The sequence below is a fragment of the Bombus impatiens genome, unplaced genomic scaffold, assembly GCF_000188095.3.
Source record: "Bombus impatiens unplaced genomic scaffold, BIMP_2.2 scf_0152, whole genome shotgun sequence".
Taxonomy (NCBI): domain Eukaryota; kingdom Metazoa; phylum Arthropoda; class Insecta; order Hymenoptera; family Apidae; genus Bombus; species Bombus impatiens.
This window is the reverse complement of record NT_176571.1, coordinates 352,309-370,414: the sequence shown is the minus strand read 5'-3', so window position 1 is coordinate 370,414 and position 18,106 is coordinate 352,309. Positions and strand designations below refer to the sequence as shown.

At 44.5% G+C, this 18,106-nt stretch overlaps 1 protein-coding gene across 5 annotated transcripts in view; it reads right to left on the bottom strand.

Moving 5' to 3' along the window:
• The window catches only part of LOC100747045 (homeotic protein antennapedia), a 247,000-nt gene that overhangs the window by 80,840 nt on the left and 148,054 nt on the right, over nucleotides 1–18,106 (bottom strand). Inside the window, exon 1 of one of the 5 annotated variants that reach the window (XM_024365855.2) lies at nucleotides 17,442–18,078. The exons of 3 other annotated variants lie outside the window; for them this stretch is intronic. The gene's annotated coding sequence lies outside the window, so the exon portion shown is untranslated. Of the gene's footprint in view, nucleotides 1–16,746; nucleotides 16,765–17,441; nucleotides 18,079–18,106 lie in introns of those variants that run through there. One more of the 5 variants, XM_012382461.3, reaches the window with a different exon arrangement.

The window sequence follows — 18,106 nt, the reverse complement described above, 5'->3', positions numbered from 1 at the left end:
TATTGGTAGGTTTAATCCGGAGTAAACTGCTACAGGCAATTCAGCGAGGAGCACGATCAGTTGACTATAAAATGAGATGATAAATGATAGGCCAGGGCAAGTGTATACGAGTCAGGTTCGACAGGTAGTAATACTCCTCATGGATGCAGTAACTCATAAGCATCGAGGCGGGAGGAAATTGTGACGTGACGACAAAAAAGGATTGCACGAATGTAGAAGCGTTTTAAAGAAAGAGGAAAAAAGCTGGATCGCAAGGAGAGGCGTATAAGAAGAAGGAAGAAAAAGGGAAGAAGAAGAAAAAGGATCAACGACGACCAATTAGTCCACATAACCGTTTTTACAAGCACAACGATATATACGTAACGTAGAAGAGCGAGAGATTTAATCGCGGCACAAACCGGGATGCCGGTTCGTGTCCGTTTTCTCACGCATCACGAACTTCCACCAAAACTATACAATGAGAAGTCGACACACCGCTTACGGAAGAACGCGATAAACTCGAGGAATAATCTTAATTAGTGGCTGAAAACACGTTAGGCCATTCCTCGTGCAAAACACGCCAATCCACGAGTATCTGAATTAATTTACTTCTCATTTGCGTTGTTCCTGTTTACATCGTAGTACCATTACTGTGCGGCGTTTATTGCCGCCGTTCACCATAAATGACGAGCCAAATCATTATTGCAGAGAGGACGGTCTACTTACTACCTACCGCGCGCTTATTTGTAACTAATTTGAGAGAAAAACCATGGGGGGTGTGTGTTCCCCGACACCTCTGTTCCTTTTTCTTTTACCACGATAAAAAAGATACCATTGAGGAAAAAAAGACTATTCGTGTTCGTTACGAGTCGGCGAATCATCGTTATCTGAAATCTCGCGCCAAGAATCATTGAGAAACGGCTATAATTTGCCGCACGAGTTCCCGTTTGCTCGCCGACTGGCGACACGCAGATACGACGGTTCCGCTCGTCAAGAAATCGAATTCTAATCGAACCAGAAAACTAAACTGGTATCGATTTTTGCGAGAACAAGATCGGCAGAAAACTAAGACGCGAAGTTCAACCGGTTTGCCGGTTACACACGAGGTTCGTACTTTTGCTAGCGGAGGCTTGCAAGACCGCCACGCAGCCGTTTCGCGCAATCGCGGCGCGCGCAACCGATCGCCGTGCAGATAAACGTGACACCGGTGTGTGCCTCTTACACCGCGCCGTTCCTTTAGCCGCGAGACTACGAAGCGCGGATTCTGTTGCTGAACATTTCGCGCGTCGCTTTTAGATCCGCATCATCGCGCCAGCGTGGCCGTTTTATCGCGCATTCGGCATCAAAAAATTGCGACCCGACAACTCGTTTATCGAGCACCGCCTCGCCAACGATCTCTCGCCGCGGTTATCGAAAAATGTATTCTCCGTGTAACCAGGGGATCGAGCGAATCGTTTGCTTCCCTCTTGCCAATACTTGGGCAGGAAAAGTCACACGTGCGACGAAGGTCAAGCTGTTCCTATTTAACTTTTCACAACGATATACCAACGTTTATGTACGAGAGAAATTGTTTTATGCATCTTTCTAAAACTATCAGTGACACACGGGTCCTTCTATTAGGTTGTCCCAAAAATGCCTTTCGCTATCTGCACGCAGCTGCTTCGTCTGGCTATGTTGATATAAACATGAAACCTAATCTGTCCATTATTTTGGTCTTTATCTGCGATTGTTTTCTAGCTCGTAGTCGTAGGGCACGTTTCGTTTGTATTGAAACAAAAACTATCGCGCAGCTATTATTTTCTTCTAAAACGAAAGAAACCTTTAGGACGATCTAATAGATTAACATTCCCAACATTCTCTTCGACGTAAACTAGAAAGCGCAGCTAGTGCCGTGTCCCATGACCCTGTCACCATGGGTCATACGTATGTAAGATCAAGGCAATAACGATCGAGACGCGATAAGGAAACATCGTAGCAAAGGCAGGAGTCATACGACAGGAGATAGAGGAGTAGCGTGGTCGAGTGAATAAACCCGGGAAGAAGTGGAAATAATTTTTAATGTTTCCACGAGTAGTAACCGAGATTCGCATCTCGACTGCGTGCCGCTGCTTATCCAGCAGCCATCGCCGAGAATTCTCGCGGCTCACGAACGGGGGAATTTCTCTAATTTCCAACAGACCCGTACGTTGCCGAGTGTTCCCAAGCGTAGAGGTCTCTTGAAAATTAGATGCGCGAAGACCACGTCGAAAGAGAAGAGGCTCGCCAGCGTAGAAGGGACTGACGGCAGGGTAGACGAAGACACATGACTTATACGCCTATTTCAGTTAATAATCCCGTTACGCCCGGTTCAGCCTTGCTCACGGCACATAATGGACGTGGCAGGAACCGAACCTGGGACCAAAGCCTCGCGTCGAGGGCGTAAAAGGGGAGAACTGTAAGGCCGGCTTGTCATCCGTCAACTGTCAGACGTCTGACCAATCCCGGACAACAGAACCAAGAATCGAGCAACCACCCACGGGGCCCGCAGGGCAAATTGCGCTTAGTCTCCCACCCATCCTACCTTTCACCTCCCCTTTCTTCCCTCTTCGCCCAACTAGTCAGGCTGTGCTATTTCTCATAGAGAAAGATTGCATTTACAGAGGAATTTTTTAGCAAAGACTAACCCCTTGCCTGGCTGGCTGCTGGTTTCGATAGACTCATGGGTTAACACAATGGATATGCGTCGAATATTCTTTCTTGGGAATTAATTGGTCGCTGCAAGCTAGCTATCGCTAGTAAATATTGTAATCTGTGGTCCGTCTTTGTGGTACACGGGATGGAGAAAAGTAAGGGATACAATGATGAAACGATTCGAGGAGTGGGGATAACCGTTTGATGGCCTTGAGCGGCCAATTGATTCCGAGCAAAGTATCACCTGCCATATTCGCTCGATGGTGACAATACGAGAAATAACTAGGTTCGAAAAACGAGTGCTGTTATACGATATTTCTAATACATTTCTACGGGATCGGTTGAAGCATAAGTGGCAAACCGAAAAAGTAAAGAAAAGAAAAAAGTAAAGATAAAAAGAACCACTGTCAAACTGAAGCAATTTAAAAGCTGGAGGTGATTTATGGTCTCGGTCACAATACACTGTTAGAATTCGTCCGAAAGCGGCACGATACCAAAAAATGAGGGTCAAGAAGCACGCGGCTACGATTCACCGTCGTGCACCGCTGGCTCGATGCCTGACGGATAGAAATGGCATTTCACTTTGGCACGACAGAAACGCGTATTGCCTGATATATCGGCATCGGGCGGAACGACCGTCGGCCATGGATCTAACTAGGAAAAATCCTTATTCTCACTCGCATACCATGGCTCCCTTGCGAGGACCGCGTCTCGTCGAATTCTCATGATCTATTTCGAGATAAGTATTCCGGACGTTCGGCGAGACTCAAAAGTGCCGGGCCCCCTTAGTCGGAACGTCTTTCGATGTCGTCCTTTTGCTTCGTTTCGATGGGCTCGCCCCCAGCGACAGAACAAATTGTAACCAAGTTTTTGCCCCGTCGTGTCAGGGCCGCACTCTGAAATTTCCAACTTTCCGACGATTGAAACGATTGCAGCCGCGGACCTTCTATTTACGCCATTTTAACGGCAATTATATTCACTTTTCAGTCACCGTCGAAACGCATTAGAAGAAATAAACGGCGTTTTTTGTTATGCCATCCAGTCGAATGTTACGAGTTAACGAAATAATTTATGTCGAAGGAAATAAGAAAAAAAAAATAACTTATGACGTTACCCAACTCGTTACGTAAACGTAAATATACCTCGCAAGTTATCAATGCGTCTTACATCGTCTTAGTCACGCGTACCACATCTGCGATCGAAGCACAAAATCTCGACGTCGATCTTGATCGCGTAAACGACGCGACTCGAGCATAAGTTTCCGCTTCCATCCATCAGGATTATCCTTGTTCGCCAGGAAATATCTACGAGACGTCTATGAAACGCGAATGGAAACGCGAATGAAAGACGCGAAGGAATAGAAAACACGGCTGTTCACTGAACTAGGTAGACTCGAGGCATAGAGAACGAGCCGATCGCGGTGAGGTAACGGATCGAGACGCGCAGAAACACTGGCAGGATTATGAAGTGCGATGTTGATACGATGGCAGGCAGCGCCGGTGAAGGAGGAAGGAGCGCGAGGGCGCGCGCGGAAACACACCGACGCACCTACACCTAGGCCTCCGGATATACCACACAAACACACCTATGCTAATGGAACCAGTCCATTTATTTTCGATGGAATCTTAGGAAAAATGCATTCGAGCTAATTATACAAGTATATTGGTACCCCTATCGATCGATTGGTAAGTACGCGTAGCAACAATGAAACCATCTTCACGGTCAAAGAGAGCGGAAGTGTATTCCGCAGAGGTGGCTAACTTGGGAAAAATGTTTAATATGCTTTTGATACTAAGGTGTATGTCGGTTGATTAATTTGCCCGCAGCAATTACGCGCATCTGCGTGATGCAACGAACGATTAAAGTATATAAATGGTTTGCAATGCAGTGCAGTGGCATATGTAAACTACATAGCGGAGTTGTAAATTCTTCGTTCGCGTTAAATGGTTGCTCGAAGATACAGGTATAAAGTTTATTATTAAAGTGTGATTATTAGTGCCGCGGTTCGTGTTTCCGGTTGTAAAGCGCGTAAGACACGTACGTTATAGTACGTTCTTATTATTTTCTTTTCCTCGGGAGAATGTTATCCATGTTTAATATAACGTACCTACGTGTTTATATTAGAAACATTTTTTTATAGAAGAGGGAAAAAATGATGTACGTGGAAGACATCTCGCGTGAACAGTTGAAACTTCTAGGGAATATTTTACATATTTGATGGAAAAGGTTTTACGTGCGTTTGTGAACAGTTGGACCGTGTTATAATTTGTGTTACAATGTAAAGAAATGTATGATTACGGAAGTGGCCTTGAGCGGCCAATTTATTTCGGACAAAAAGTAGTTACCAAAAGAGCAGACAATGACTCGACCAACCATTTTAACCCCTCGCCTTCTAACGTGGCCCTCATGGCGGAGATTATATTCTTCGCTCAATTGAAACAGACTGTATTCGTTACAAAATGTAGTCTGAATTTCAACTTCAATCTTAATTAAAATTGGATGTCAGACTGATTAAATAAAGGGCCCAATGGAGAAGCTGTGTGTACAAGTGTTCTTCAAAAAACCAAATACATATACGCATACAGATATTAAACGAACATTAACCAAAGGAAGAACAGTACAAATATTTGTTCATAATAGTAGTGACATCTAATGTTTCAGTGTTTGAACACATACAGACATTTTTACTAACATTTAACTTCGCCAATTGTACTTCCAATTTAAAGGTTTTTATCACTTGTGCTATCTCTTCAAATACAGATAATGGACATTTCAAAATTATATCATCGAATACGATATCACAACATTGAACATTTGACAACCAGCTAAAGAAATCATAGCACAGCAGGTTAAGATACAAAGTCACATTTAACGAAACCATAGCGATCTTTAAACTAGCCTTAGTTCCAGTAAAAACGTGAAATTCGAAGGAAGACTAAGTAGAATGGATTAGATTTGGACCGCAAACCAGATTCCACGATTCTCAACGACTTCTTCCCCCATCATTTCTCTGCAGGGCGAAAAAAAAAAGGAAAGGTTTGAGAGGTCTTTCTGCCAGCTATTATGGTTCTCCTGGTCGGATCCGGAGCGTTTCTCGAATCCGGAACGATTGCGGTGGCCCACGCGTATATGCCGGTAATTACCGGCGGAGAAAGCTTTTAGCGTGGACGGAACCGTGAGCGATGCTGTACCGGGCACGGCGATCGTGTTAAAAGGAACACCGACTAATACACGGGAACGCGAAACGCGGAATAATGTATTGCCCCAGGAACGAGCGTGTTACAATGGTAACACGTTCCGACGCAGCGCGTGATATACTACGCGATGACGTGGACCTGGACGCGTACGCGTCGATCCCTGTGTCAGATAACATTCAAATCTCCCGCGCGTCGCGTCGCCAGGTTTCTTCCGCGATCGGCCATCGGAGGAACCGATGCGTCGCTACCGCTGCGTTCACGGCAATACATTGCAAAACATCTATGCGATGCCATGAGGCGATTTTTTGTTACTTGCTGCGTTAAATGTTCTCCGAAGGGCTTTTTTGCGATCGTGCTATCGCGCATGACGTCAGTTAACTGGTAGAAGGGATTCAAGTTTCGAAGTTGGACAAGAGAAACTTAATACGTATACCTACTGACGATACAATGTTAGTAAGAAGATTCGTGCCACGCTTGTTTCTGTGTTATACGTAGAATTGTATACTGTTCGCTGAGAAGGGGACGGGAGAAGAGAGAAATAGAAAAAAGGTAGTGGGTACTTGCGTATGCTGTGTATTAGTAGATAGCCTTAGCATTAAATATTTTTCATCGTGTTCTATTGATGTTATATTTTGATCATGTAATATTCTAGATTCCAGAGTATTCATCTATTAAATTTCTATTATTCTGTTTTAAAAGATTACGATGTTTACCGTACGATTTTTAAACTTCGTTTACCTAACCCTAACCTAACTCCAACCTAACCCGCGCTATATCTATGGACTTCAGGTCGTTCGAAAAGTTTCTTTCGTTTTATAAGGAAATAATGGATGCACATTTTCCCTGTTATATTATTCTATCGAATTGCGTCATTTTGTTCTATCAAAATAAAGATCACGTTTGACAGGTTAGGTTTCATATTTGTATAAAGATGCATCCGTAAAGGAAAGACACTTCTCGGACAACCTAATACTAGGAATTCTTTTTCGTAATTTCGTAATTTCTACTTTGTGTTCGTCGGTGAAATTTGAATTAGGCGATCACACAGCTACGTAGGTTTGAGTTACGGCGTACATGGTAAATAACAACGAAAAATGTAAAACTTCGTTATCAGCTTCAAATAACAAGTAATTACGTTCGTACGTAAATAAATAAATCATTACGTACAATGCATGTATGTAAATGTATATACATGCCAATAATGGATCTGACATTGACCAAACAGAAGGTTGTTCCACGTAATTGCAGATATCTTAATTTCAGTTTTGCGCTTGGACGCCATCTTCTATACAATGAAGCGTATGTCATTATCGGAACAAGCAGTCGATCATCGTACGTTAGATGGGATAATCAATCGGTTGTAATGCGAACAAGCGTCGTAGGGCTGCTTATTATCGACAGCGGTTTCTTCCAGTTGCCGTGCAGAAAATGTAACCTGCATCGGCAAGAAATCAAACTCACCGTGGTCAGCCTGTTACCCCGACATCGACGGAGGCCGAAGTAATGTCTTGGAACGCGAACATAATATATCGCCGCGGAAATTGCAGCGTGTTGGTACAATGTTGCACTCTCACACCCCACGCCATCCGGGGTCACGTGTAACAAACGGCGCGATGCTGTGAACTAGAAACCTAATCGCCTTGGTCGATGGGTCCGCCTGAAATAGAATATTTCTCCTCTTCCAGCAAAAGAAGCTACACATCATCTTTATCGATACGATTTTGAACGAATACGCGCATAATTTTGGACAGCGTACGGTCGAGATAGCAACCAACAGACAGTTGGATCGTCAAGCAAACTCCTAACAATCACTCGAGTGATATACAAGGTGGTTGGTAAGTTGTGGTACAAGCAGAGAGGGGGTGATTCTACGGGAAAAAAGAAGTCGAAAATATGGAATAAAAATTTTTTTTTTTTAATTTTTCCATCGAGACAACGATCTACAGTGAGATCCGTTCTAACGAGACGCGATAAAGTGCGGGCGTACCGAGCGAAAATTCAAAGTGGATTTTCTCGAAAACGAAGCCTCGAACGAAAAATGTTTATTCTATATTTTCGACTTCTTTTTTCGCGTAGAATCACCCCCTTTCCGCGTGTACCTCCAGTTACCAAATTTTCTCTTGGAATATTCAAATGTAAATACAAAAAAGATTTGAAGATGTAAATTCGAAAACGAGATTAAAATTCGCAAGTTCAAACGTCCACGTCCAAATTGAAATTGAAATTAAAAAATGTAAGCCATAGGTAAAATCGAAGTTTCAAGTTATCGTTGGAGGTTCGCGAAACTCTCGTCAAAACGTTATGCTCAAGACCTAACCAATACGATGCAATCCTTTGAAGTTCCCGATCGTTTTTACCCAGTATTCCCAACGATTGTATTCTTATCCCCGTAGGAGGTAAAACGCGCGGGCATTTCGCTCGGAGAACGGATGCCGTCAAACGGGGCCGTGCAGACGTCGTGCGCGCGAATTCAAAGAACTTTCCCGCGATTTCATAGTGGCGGATCACGATATGGAAATATTTAGCGTTTCGTCGGTGTTCGATGTTCGACGTTCGACGTTCCACGTGAACGTGAACGCAGAGGCAATCGATGTTTATGGATTTCCTTGCACACGTGCAGCCAACACACGGCCCTGTGTGTCCCTCCCCTTACATGAAATCGCGTAGTTGGTAGCGGCAATTACGAATTGCGTGATTTGTGGCCGTAACTCGGCGCGACGGCGGCGTCGTGACGCTCCCAAGTTGCCTGCAGGTGGCCCGGCACCAACTTGCTTTTCCCTTCGTGGCGGCGGCCGCAGCGATGCTTTTTAAATGACGGAATATTACGACCGACCGTACCGAGTTTTTCCATGGAAATTACTGTCACGTGTGTCAATACCGCGAATTCATCAAATCCCAGCACGAAAGCCTGCCCGTCGTCAATCTACCGTTCCTCAACACGATTTCAATTCGGTCTAGCTGATTAGATATACCGAGTTGTTCTCTGATAACGGTGCTCCTTGCATGCATCGCCAGGGGCTGTAAGACGAATGCGCGTTTCGTTTCCTCGTATCTCGATATACAGCATGTTTATTACACACCATTGGCATAAAACATTGGAAATTTTGACGCTCTGCAGGCGACGTACAATCCATAAAACACCGGGGGTAGCACGACAGGCAACGCGTAAATAGGAATGCAGGTAACGCTCTCCGCTACTTTGTCACTTTCGACGTTCGACATCGATCGCTAAGAAACGCAAAACGATGATGTCTTTTAATCTAAGCAGTGTTGCATAACGAAGGGCAATATTTTCTCTGTACTCAGTGGCGCGGCGCGATCAAACGTTGTTCAGACATCGATACGACAGCAGCACGAATTTTGGAAACGATCCAAGCGCTAGGAAGCGAGAAGTTTCTTCCACCTGTCGGTAAAACGGCTACGGCACAGCGATGGCAACGGCGCAGCGCACCGCCCGCTAGTATGGGGGCCAACTACTACTAATACATACGATACACGCACGTGTGTACGTACACCGTGTACACACAGAGACACGTATGGCGAATTTAGAAAGTCACGGACAGCCTCTCTCACGAGCAGCGTCGCCGGCATCGTTCAATTTATTCGCCGACGCCATCGCTCGAACTCGGCTCTGCCGCTAATTGAAAAGCGGACAAATTAACACGGTGAATGGATCGTCGCAATTTATAATGTCGCGGTTGCCGCTACGCCGACGAACGAGAACGCGATACCGGGGGTCGACAGCGCCGCTGCGGGTTATCGCGAACACCAACGAAAAGCCACCGATAAATGCCAGACCGTGGAATGCCAGCGTTTTTCTTTATTTCTTGCCCAGGCTTTTTTTTATTGTATCGTTTCCACGACTTCCGCGTAGAAATTTTTAAAACCGGTTATCTCGAGCTTCGATGAAGAAATTTCGTTAGATAAGGGAAACGTCGTGGTACATTTCAGAAATTTCACTTTTAAGGTGGAAGTAGGAAAAATGGAAACGTCCAACGTGTTGCTGTCTATTTGGGAACGAAACTGGTAGACTTCAGTTTCTGTAAATTTCTCATTGTTCAAGCATGTATATACGTACATGATTGTATAGTGTGTAATATTCAACTCCTCAGAGAACAAATGACTTACTTCTTCCTTCGTTTATCGTTAAACAAGTTGTAAAAGAAATTTCAAAAAACGATATCACTTTCCTCTACTTGACAATTTATGGAACGATCGAACCACGAAAATACCTTCATCCGCACACCAAAACCTCTAAATCTTTTTTTCTTTCTATTTCTAACAAATCTTTCTGCAAGATAAAAAAAAACCCCGAAAGAAGAAAGCTATTTAAAAAGGAGGGAAAGAAGAAGAACGATCGCACCCTACCGCCACGCTCGCCTCGCAAGGTAGAGTTTCGTGTCTCGCCGGCTCGCAGAAGCAACACGAATGGCATAGAACAATGGAAACGGTGAAACAGAAGGACAGATTCGTGGTTCGGAGAAACGGGGAGTCTCCGCCGTACGAGCGAACTGGCCCGTTAATGCGAGCCGTGCAACAAATACACAGGCGATGATTATCGAACTCGATTTGAAGGGGAGACAATAATTATAATGATTATATTGGAGCTGGAAGGTAGGCGGCCGGCGGCAAATAAATTACGGGTCTGCTCGCTGCGTGCGCTCCACATAGCGGCATAGGCGCGTTCGATAGATCCGTATCTGACCGTTCTGTTCTCGATAGAGAGCGCCACCGCAGCTGTTGGCTTCCGCAATTTTTTATCGGCATTAATACAGCCGTGGCGAATGCACGTACTGTTGACGCGCGTCCTGTCTACCCAGCGTAAATACATTTACACGCCGGTAATTACGTTGTCGGATAAGTTCGCGACGGACCAATGAAATAGAAGGATCTTGGTTAACATACTCCCACTATCAGAAACGTCACTACTATTCACTCGAGGAATCTCAATCGTCTCTCAATGTCTCAATTCTCTCACCTCTATTCAAACTCCATCGTCCCTGGTTTAAGACCATCCAATTTATAAACGTCAGACTTCTTTTTACGGCACCTCGTTTTTATGGAAGAATCCGTGTAGAAGATTCTTATCGAAGGGTATAAAAATTACAGAGAATATGCGATATAAGTGGTCGCGAACTACGATATTTTCAGACCACCCGCTCTAACGTTGCGCCCTCCACACGCAACGTGAATATTCAATTTCTCCGCAGAGCCGTATACGCGGCCACTCGGTCGACCTTTCGTTCTACACGTCGAACAAGATTCACTGTCTTATATGTGGTCGTAGGATACATGTTCCAGAATATTTCGAGTTAATTGAAACGGGAAGGACGGCTGCATCCGCGATGAGCGTTATAGGCGATTAAGCGGAACCGGAGGCGGTCGCGTGGCCATGCCAAAAAGCGGCATTTTTAAGCAGCGCATTCGGTTAAAGGCAACGCCAGCATCCGGGTGATCCCGTTCGTCGACCAGTTCGAACATTCCTACCAGCATTCCAGCATCGATTACTCGTGGACACTCCGATTGCTGGGCGATAGCCTCTCGCGATCACTCCTATCTACCACGCGCGGAACGCATCTCGTAGAATATGCAGCCAACCTGCCGCCAATGTGTCTTCCCTGTGGATATTGTGTAGCCTTCCGCGGGACACCTAATTATACGATTGTCCTTTGCTCGTGAGCGTCGAGATATCGCGCACCGCGAACAGTTTAGTCTCGCGTCGGGCTGAGCGATTTCTTTCATCCTTCTCTTCTTCTGTTATAATGCTTTCTTCTTTCCAGCTTTACAACCGCTTCTTGCACTTTTCGATTCGCTCATGCGATTATCTCCTCGCCTGGTGTTTCTCTTTTTCTGTATCCTCTGGCATCCTTTTTCCTTCGGTTCTTTCCCGTGACCTTTTCACTTTGTCCTTCGAATTTTAACACATTAGGTTCTGACTCTTTTGCTCGTTAATGCTTACGAATTGCAGGGTACGAGCTATTAATATTAAAAAATACAAAAATAAATTATAATATTAATATTTATATAAGTTACAAGTAGGTAAGTTTGAAAAATCACGAGTTATGCGAATACCCTACTTGATGAAAAATTATGAAATTGTAAGTATAGGAGAAGTTTATAACCTAGAACTTGTCACTTGTCAATTTGCTAATATTACTGATAAATTATTGTACTTTGTAAGAAGAACTTCAAAAGATGTGCTTTGATAATGTTTTCCTTAACACGCCGTCCATTGTATGTACTTTTTCGAAACGCATATAATGCAACAACTGCGTCAAAGGTATTATTCAAGTAGCAAAACAAGATACGCGTCAGTAAGACCAAATGTGTTAGACAGCGCTCGTTCATTCTCATTCCTGTTTTCTTGTTCGGTATTTTGCGTTTTTGCAATCTTCTGTGATTCGTCCACGTTCACTCCCACTTCTTTCCTTGCAATGCCCTCGGAAGAAGAAGCGTTTCCATTTGCTGGAGAGCTTCTTGTGTTTCCAGCTGATTTACTACCACATTTCAAAATTAAGAATTAATCCTTTCAGTTCCAGAATCACCATCTCGCGTCTTGCAGGAATTCTAGCAACTTCTATTGTTTCAAGAACACGGAGGTTTCTACTTTTGTTATTCGTGAAAGAACTTTCACAACTCGCAAGCTAAAAATCTCTGTATGAATTCGAGGAAAAGAGAGAGAGAGAGAGAGAGAGAGAAGGGATAATGAAAGTAGGCTAAAAGTGAAATTTCAGTTGTTCGAGAATTATTCGAGAATTAATAAATTACTGCGAACATTACGCCAGACGAAACGGACAAAGTACATGAAAAAACTGTATTAAAGCAAACGGCCACTCGCTAGTCAATTTGTTACATCGGAAACAATAAACGGTAATCGATGACAGACAGTCCAATGCGATCTAATCGCGTCACATTTTTCACACGTCCCCACGATTCAGTGTTCTTACAGCCTACCTTCAAACTAGATACACGGCGTTTCAACCGTCAAAAAGAAATATCTCTAGAAGATCTGGAATTCCCTAGTCCTAGCTATTGGTCCGAATTTCTCCTCGAATCTAGTGGAATACTTGAGCACTGGCGCAGTCGGTGTCGTTCTCCGTCCTCGTCGTCCCGGTTCGCGCCGCTTCGCTCGTCGCGGTGAAGATTGTCGCGCGATTAGCGCAGACCCCAATGTCACGGCGGAAGATACATTGCTCTCGTGGCCTGGTCCGCGCGCTATACGTGCGCCATGCATACCCGGCGAGGCTTATACGGGGCCCGTTTATATACGGTAACACCGTAAGTGCATAATCGTCGATCGCATCTCCTTGCACTTTGCGTCAAGCCACGGCACCTTGTACGTCGGGCCGCGCGACCGCCCCGTCAAAGATCCTCGTATCTGCCGCTGTAACGACCTGACGTTTGCCGTGTAGCTCGCGAACCGATCGGTTGTCACGCCTGCCGTAAGAGTGACGCCTTTAGGAACGCCAATTGAAGGCTTATGAAACGGCCACTGTCCATTCTGAAACGTTCCTTTCCATTCGACACGGCTTCCACTCTTCCTCGTTTCTTTCTAAAGAACTTTGTCTTCTCCTTTTTCGTAGAAGAAGCGATGGACTTTATAATAATTGATAATAAGTGGAGTGCTGATTTTTATGCATTTACGGGACATATAGTTTCTGGAATGCTCGGTCGGTATATCGTAGCGATAACATTAGAAACGAGCTAACATTCCGTATAGCGTGTAATTACTTTAGATCTCTATCTGCATTAATTAGTTTACATTCTTGCGGTTTTTATGAATTGATCCTCATTGACAGCTGATCCTCGGATAAGATAATATATTACAGTGTGTAATAGGTGTTGGCGTGTGATGTATATATACTCTGTTTATGTAATAGCTATAAAATAGGTAGACAGGATATGAATATGTATTCTTAATTCGTTATATCTTCCTAGCTCGATATTAAACTCTTACACTTCTACTTTCCGTGAGAATTCAAAGAGTTAAGGATACGAAAATAAACAGAATATTCATACGAAGAAGAAATATGTAAAATATCCAAAATTTAACGTCTGTTATAATATTTAGCGGAAGAAACTAAACTCTGTTTTAAACCGGTTGTATTCAGATAAACATAAACTTGCATAAACACCCGCACTGTCATGATGGTGAACGACGATGACGATGCCTATTATTTTATTATTGAATTTTACCGCCAAGTCAGGATGCATGGGTAATATTGAGTGTTGATACATTGTAGAAACCAGGTAATGACCTAATAATGCAATTTATAGTGTCGTGGTTTGTGACTCACTACGGCGCTGTGTGACGCCTGTTGTAAAATATGCATAGCGTTCAGGAATGGAGCAGCAAGTGGCGCGTTTTCATATGTTGCGCGACATTTGACATTTACACGTGCCTCGGTATGCAAACTGTGTCGAGTATTAACTAGCGCGCGACATTCCTTCAACGTCGATAAATTTTGATACAAATTGCATAGTACTAATTATGAAGAATCGTCGTTATGTTTATGCTTTTCATTCGGTGGAAGCAGATCTGTGGCAACCTCAGCGGAAGAATTAATATTCAGAGCAGAGATTTTCCGCCTTTTCCAAAAAACATGAACAAACAATCTGTCGCAAAATTTATGTTTCACCCGACCGTTCTTTCCCCATAGCCAAATTGAATATTCAAATTTCCCGGCATGAATATTGATCCAAAGAAAAGACCGTGACAGGTAAAAGGAAAAACACATGGAACAATGTGCAAAGGGAAGAAGAAGGAAGATCGCGAGTGCGGGGTAGGCTTCTAAGAGGTACATGCAATCGAAACAAAGTATCGTATAGTGACTCGGTGGACATTTGTGATGCGCGTGGCGAAGAAATGCACAACGATCGTTGTGTTTAGCGAAGAAAGGCCGGTCCGCCTGTAACCGGGAGGACGTTTGTATGGCAAGACGATGGCAGCTCTATCGGCATTACCAATTGTGAACACCGCGACTTTTATTCTCTCAACGGCCAGATAGCCGCTCCTCCAGGGCCTGCAGAAAAACTCCGGTATCTGCATCCAACCGCCTCGCCCTTGCCTCCGACTCGCGTCTCCTCTAAGCCACCGAGGCCCAGGAGCCTCCTCCGTCTCTCCAATCTCGTGAAATCGATTTGACCGTGTCGAATTACCGGCGAAGTATTTACAAAAACTATCCGATGTAGCAGACGCTTTGTTGGGAAGTGATATCTTTTAGAGCGGTTGGTTGGACTGCGTAAGAAAAAATGACAGAAGCGTGAAATATTGTTCTTTACAAGTAAAACTACTCAGGCGAATTCCCTTCCTTCGAGATAAACAAAGTATAATAATAAATAGTGTAATTTGTCATATAATACAAACGATACATCAATTTCACGAATATGGAAACTTTATGTTTCTTTGGAAAGAAATTTCAGAAAGATGCAAAGAATAGATGAAGCTTCCAAGTTGCAATAACACGACAATCGTCTTGATATTTCGATCACAAAGCTGAAGCAGTCGTTGAGACGCAGGGGTAAGTACCAAGTACAGAGGTGCAACAGAGCAATTCAAGGCTCGAGCGTACACTGCACGACCGGCTGATGATTCAGCTTGGTTCATTACTCACGCAGCTTTTTACTTTAATCACATTAATGAAGCATTTAATCTCGCCGCGTGTTTTACAAGCCGCCGGTGTGTGGCCTATCTCAGCTACGTCGTTGACGAGGATTTCTCGCCGGTTACCCATGAAACCCTAACCCCCTCTACAGCGTCATTTCACTCTCGTACCGGCTGCTTCCCGACGAACACGACGAACCCTTGTCCTTTCGCTTTCATCCATCTTTGGATTATTATTTTCTTGTTCTCCCACCCTCCCGCGGTGTCCGCTAATAACCGCAGCTCGTTTAGGCCCGTTTACACCTGTACGCTCGTGGCAGCGTCCTTTATCTTACGGCAAGCCAAGCACGCACCATTACGGTAATATATTTTATTACAGGTGCTCGTCTTTATGGTCCACTTATCGCCGCGAGAATATCAGAGCGAAGGTGTAATCGAAATCGGTAGAAAACCGGATTTCGTATCGACAGCTGCCTCGCACGGACACAGTACCGCTATCATGCCATGCCGATATAAACCGATTTGCTGATTCATAATCGGGTAATTCGAATGATACGCGATCTTCCTTGTAAAATTAAGAAACCTACCCGGAAGAATCTCTTTGACGGAGGCCGCCATCTTAATAATCTGCGCACGAAACGTGCGTAGTTCTGCTCGCTGTGTAGAGTTTCCGGTATAATTTATCGCGCAACCGGGCTAGACAACATCCTCTTTCCACTTTGACGTTAATAATAGTTTTACACAGCAGCCTTCCTTTATATCGTTTGCCATTCGAAACGTCCACGGAACGTTTGCGATTATGCTTTCAGCGACAATTTATGAACACCGTGGTCAACACCCCGTAAACAAAGCAGCGGCCACGTCCTTCGCGTTCGCCCATTAAACCAGCAATCAAGTGTTCCCGGAACTGTGTAAAAAATTCACCGTTCACACGAAAGAGACCGTGTACCGTGGAAACAAAAAGGGAACACGAGCGCGTAAGAGACGATGGAAACGTGATCGCGGAGGATACGAAGTCGCCGCGCGTTGTCGCGTGTGTATCGAATAACCCGATAAAATCTGCACTCATTGTCCGGCTGATCAGACAATAAATTCCCGGAGCGGTGAAATTTTCGTAAAAAAAAAAACAGAAAACGGTCGCTAGAGCTGCGCGTAAGGGCAATAGGTGGTTGAAACGCACGCGAGCGTGTGGACGCGCGGTCTAGCTTCATTGTTTCCCCGAACGAGCAATGGCGAACGCAGCGGCGCGTCCGCTTGACATCGGTCGTAATGTAATAGGTACAGTGGGTTGCTTACATTATGCCGGGAAAGGAAGATGCACGCATGTGCTTCGCAAGTCCTGGGGCGGTGCAACGTCACTTACCTGAAACAATAAATTACATACCGTTACGTTGCGTACGTATTATATGCGCATATATAGGTAACTGACTGATTTACGATCGCCTCTGCGTAACGTGCGGCTCGTACATGTGCTTACAAGCGCGCTCGTGTACAGAAGCACCTGTACATACGTGTCTACGAAAGTACTATGGAGATCCCTTTCGTCCGAACCGACACCGATAGAACGGATGTTCCAGAAAATTTTTAATCGCAATGAGATATTCCTGCGTGGCTCTTTCATTTTGACGTTGATCGATTTTGCCGTCTGTTAGCGCGATCTGTGTTCCTTTTGAATACGATTGTGCGTATCATAAGAGGATATTTGTTATTTGTGCGACAACTATCATAGGTTATATCGAAATCTAATTTTTTGTAAAGTTTAGGTAAAAATTCTCTGAAAAGATTGGACAATTCTAATTACCTCTCTACGTCAATCAATAAAATTCTATTAGATTAACTTAAAGAGCCATTTTCATTCTTGAACAAGCAACTCGTTTATTTTTTTCACGATGACGAAGAAAATACGCGTAGTAAACGCGAGAACATAATCGTATCAGCGGAACGTGGGGAAACCGTATAGTAAAGCAACGAGAGATGAAATTCAAAGTTACCGGCTGAATATCAGTGAATCCGCCAAAATGCACGCAAGGTAAGGTTACGTTTCGGACAAGTGAACGTCGTCGGTATCCGGAGCGTGGCCCTGCATCCTTACATTCTCATTGGTCAGTGTTGAACGTACGCCTGCACTTATTGAGTCCACTGTACACGTGGTGCACGCTTCGATCTGCTGATCATGCTACCGGGTCTCGCGATGCACACACTGAGACACGTTATGCGCGCGATTCGAAACGAAACGACGGTTGCGGCATGAGCGCACGACGAAATGCCGGCAAAAACGATGTGCGAGAATCGATTCGAGTGACTCGACCGATAATCGCACGAGAGCTCGATGTACGGGAAGGAAGCCGCTCAACTTCAATTTCGACGTGTGATCTGATCGAAGGACCGTGTGTGTGTTAAGTACGACGGGTGCACTAGTAACTTTGACACGGTATCAACGCTGTGTGATCACAGGATTTGTGCCGAGCAACGTTATCGAGACGGAACCAGGCGACAGGATCGACTATGCGGACGAAACGATTTCATCGATAGTGGAGAGTACGGTGACAAACATTGATGGCACACTAAAACGTCGGACGCGCGGAAAGAAGAAAAAGGAGGAGGACGAGGAAAAAAAGAGTGGCACGAGACAGACTGGAGACACCACATAAACCTT